This window comes from Mustela nivalis (assembly GCF_964662115.1).
Source record: "Mustela nivalis genome assembly, chromosome: 1".
NCBI classification, from domain to species: Eukaryota; Metazoa; Chordata; class Mammalia; order Carnivora; family Mustelidae; genus Mustela; species Mustela nivalis.
Genome location: NC_139020.1, coordinates 139,854,308 through 139,859,198, shown reverse-complemented (window position 1 = coordinate 139,859,198; position 4,891 = coordinate 139,854,308).

The window sequence follows — 4,891 nt, the reverse complement described above, 5'->3', positions numbered from 1 at the left end:
TAGAGAGATTATCCAGACAGAAAGTCAGTAAGGAAATATTGGCCTCAAGTCACACATTAGACCAAATGTACTTAATAGATACATACAGAACATTTCATCCAAAAACTTTGGAATACACATTCAAGCGCACATGGAATATTCCCCAGAACAGGTCACACTTTAGACAACAGAACAAGTCCCAATAAATTCAAGAAGATTGAAATTAAATTAAACAACTTTTTTGACCACACTGGTATGAAACTAGAAATCAATACAAGAAGAAAATGACAAAAGCCATCAACCATGAGGACTAAGTAATATGTTCCTAAACAATCAGTGGTTTAACAAAGAAATCAAAGAGAAACATTTTTTTTAAAATATCTTGAAAAAATGAAAATGGAAACAGAAATATCTCTGGAACACAACAAAAGCAGTTCTAAGAAGGAAGTTCATAGCAATACGGACCTACCCTCAAGAAACAAGAAAAATCCCAAATAAATAATCCAACAGTATACCTAAAGAAACTAGACAATGATGTTCACAGAAGGGAGGGAATAATAGAGATCTACAGCAGAAATAAATGAAATGGAAACTAAAAACACAGTAGAAATTATCAGTGAAACTAAAAGCTGGTTCTTTCAAAAGATAAACAAAATTGATAAACTTCTAGGCAGACTCATTAAGAAAAAAAGGGGGAGGGCCCAAATCAATAAAATTAGAAGCGAAAGAGGAGGTGGTACAACTGATACCACAGAAATACCAGCATCAGAAGAGATTACTATAATCATACACTAACAAATTGAAAAATCTAGAAGATATGGAAAAATCTAGAAACACATAATATTCTAAAACTGAATCACAAAGAAAGAGAAAATCTAAATAGACAGATTACAAGTAATGAAGTTGAATTAGTAATTCAAACGCTACCAAAAATCAAAAGTCAAGCCTTCAGAGATGAATTCTTCCAAACATTCTAAGAGTTAGTACCTACCTGCTATCACTTATTTCAAGAAACTGCATAGGAAGGAAAGCTTCTAAACTCATTTTATGAAAACAGCATTTTCATAAATGATATCAATACCAGACAAAAACAGCATGCATGTGCATGTGCACACACACACACACACACACACACACACACACACACACACAGATTATAGGCAAATCTCATAGATGAAATAGATGCAAAAGTCCTCAACAAAATATGAGCAAATTAAATTCAACAATACATTAAAAGAGTCATTCACCATGATCAAGTGGGATTTATTCCAAGGATACAAAGATGTTTCAACATTGACAAATAAATCAATGATACACCAGATTAACAAAAAGAATAAAAATCATATAACTACCTTAGTAGATGCAGAAACAGCATTCGACAAAACTCAACATTCATTTATGTTAAAAACTCTCAACAAATTGTATATAGAAGGAATGTATCTCAACATAATGAAGGCCATATATGACCAACTCACAGCTACATCAGTGGTCAAAAGCTGAAAGCTTTTCATCTAAGATCAGGAACAAAGACAAGGATGTCAATTCTCACTACTTTAATCCAACATAGTACTGGAGGTCCTAGGCACAGAAATTAGCAAGAAAATGAAATACACATCCAAAATAGAAAGGAAGAAGTAAAACTGTCACTATTTGAAGATGACATGATACTATATATAGAAAATCTTCAAGACTCCACAGAAGAACTATTAGAACTGATAAATGAACTCAGTAAAGTCAGAGAATATAAAATAAATATATGGAAATCAGCTGCATGTCTATACACAAATAATGAGATATCAGGAAGAGAAATTAAGAAAATAATTTTATTTCTAATTGCACAAAATACCTAGGAATAAAGTGAACCAAGGATATGAAAGAACTGTACTCTGAAAAACTATAAAAAAGTAATAAAAGAAATTGAAGATGACACAAATGCAAGCATACCTCAGAGATATTGCAAATTTTGTTCCAGATACTACAATAAAGCAAATATCACAATAAAGCTAGTCAAATGAATTTTTGACTTTCCATTCCCAATGCATATAAAAGTATGTTTATACTACAATGTAGTCTATAAAGTGTGCAATTGTTTTATGCCTAAAAAAAGCAATGTATTCAATTTAATTAAAAAATATTTTATCACAGGTCATCTGGGTGACTTAGTTGGTTGAGCATCTAACTCTTGGTTTCAGCTTAGGTCATGATCTCAGGGTCATGGGATTAAGTCCTAAATTGGGCTCCATGGTCACCATAGAGCCTGACTGAAATTCTCTCTCTTCCTTTCCCTCCACCCCTCCCCTCTCTTTCTCTCTTTCAAAAATATAAATCTTTAAAAAAATAATTTATCACTGAAAATACTAACCATTATCTGAGCTTTCAGCAAGCTGTAATTAGTGATCACAAACCACATTGCAGGAATTACAAAAATGTAACACAGAGACATTAAACAAGTAAATGCTACTGGGGAAATGGTGCTGATAGACTCACTCAATATGGGGTTTTCCACCAACCTTCAACTTTTAAAAGACACAATTACACTGCAGTGCAATATGGTGAAGGGCAATAAAATGAGATATGCCTGTAAATGGAAAAAGATTCCATGGTCATGAATTGGAAAAATTGACATTGTTCAGATGTCTATACTACCCAAAGCAACCTACAGATTTAGTGCAATCCCCATCAAAATACCAAGTGCACTTTTCCACAGAACTAAAACAAAGAATCCTAAAATTTGTACGGAACCACAAAAGACCCCTAATAGGTAAAGCAATTTTGGGAAAGAAGAACAGAGTTAGAGGTATTACACTCCCTAGTTACAAACTAAATCACAAAGATATAATCGAAATATCATGGTACTGGCACAAAAACAGATACATAGACAAAAGGAATAGATTAAGGAGCTCAGAAATAAACCCATAAATATATGGTCAATTAATCTATGACAAGAAGGGCAAAAGTATACGATGGGGAAAAGATAATCTCTCCAATAAATGGTGTTGGAAAAACTGAATAGCTACATGCCAAAGAATGAAACAGGAGCACTCTTTTATATCATATACACAAACACATTCAAGATGAATTAAAGACTTGAATGTAGGACCTAAAGCCATAAAACTCCTGGAAGGAAACATAGGCAATAAGCTCTTTGACACAGTCTCAGCAATATGTTTTTTGGATCAGTCTCCTCAGGCAAGAGTAACAAAAGCTAAAATAAACAAATGGTATCACATCAAGCTAAAGCTTTTTACACAGTGAAGAAAATCATCCACAAAACAGAGAGGGGAACTAGTGAATGGGAGAAGATATTTGCACATCATACATCCAATAGGGGTTAGTATCCAAAATATAAAGAGGTTATACAACTTAACATCAAACAACCAGGTTTGTTTATTTATTTATTTTATTATATTTTATTAATTAATTAATTTATTCGTGAAAGAGAGAGACGGAGGGAGGAGCATAGAGAGAGGGAGAGGGAGAACTCCAAGCAAACTCCCCGCTGAGTGCGCAGCCTGACCCAGGGTTCGATGTCATGAACCTGAGATCATGACCTGAGTTGAAACAAAGAGTCAAATGCTTAACTGACTGAGCCACCCAGGCACCCCTCAAATAACCTGACTAAAAAATGGGCAGAGAGGGAAGCCTGGGTGGCTCAGTTGGTTAAGCGGCTGCCTTTGGCTCAGGTCATGATCCCAGCGTCCTGGGATCGAGTCTCACATCGGACTCCTTGCTCAGCGGGGAGCCTGCTTCTCCCTCTGCTTCTGCCTGCCACTCTGTCTGCCTGTGCTCACTCTCTCTGACCAATAATTAAATAAAATCTAAAAAAAAAAAAATGGGCAGAGAACTTGAATTATTTTCCTAAAGAAGACATACGGATGGCCAGTAGGTACATGAAAAGATGTTCAACATCACCAATTGTTAGGGAAATGTAAATTAAAACCACAATAAGATACCATATCATACCCATTAGAATGGCTAAAATGAAAATAACAAGAAAGCGTCAAGTGTTGGCAAGGACATGGAGAAAAGGAAACCCTTGTACAGCGTTGGTGGTAATGTAAACTGGTAAAGACTTCGTAGAAAACAGTATGGAGGTTCCTCAAAAAATTAAAAATAGAATTACCATATGATCCACAACTCCATTTCTGGGCGCTTATCCAAGGAAAACAAAAATATCAATTTGAAGAGATGTATGCACCCCTGTTTTCATTTCAGCATTATTTTTAATAGCCAGAATATGGAAGCAACCATAGTGTCCATCAGTACATGAACAGATAAATGTTTGTGCACACACATACACACACAGAAACAATAAAACATTACTCAGTTGTAAAAAGAATGAAATCTTGACATTTGCAACACATGGATAGACTAGAGGTTACTACGCTAAGTGAAATAAGTCTGACAGTGAAAGGCAAACACCATATGATTTCACTTGTATGTGGAAAAAAAATCAACAGAACAAAACAGCCTCATAGATATAGGAAACTTTTGGTCAGCAGAGTGGAGTAGGAAGGGGTTGGGGTACAGACAAAATCAGTGAAGGGGATTAAGAGGTACAAACTTCCATTTATAAAATAAGTAATGTAGAGGGATGTAATGTATAGCATAGGGAATGTAGTCCATGATATTATAATAAAGTTTCTATGATGACAGGTGTGACTACACTTATCAGAAGGATTACTTGAAATGTAAAAAAAAAAATGTATAAAATTACCATGATTTGACCCAATCACCTAAAACTAATAGGATATTATATGTCAATTACACTTTAATTAAAAAAATTTAAAAAGGAATAATTGTAGAAGAAGAAGGGAGAATCAGATTTGAACCACTGCAGGTAGAAGAGTGTCAGAAGGTAACACTGAACACAAAAGTTCACAGCCCTGATGGTGAGAGACACCTGGCAGTT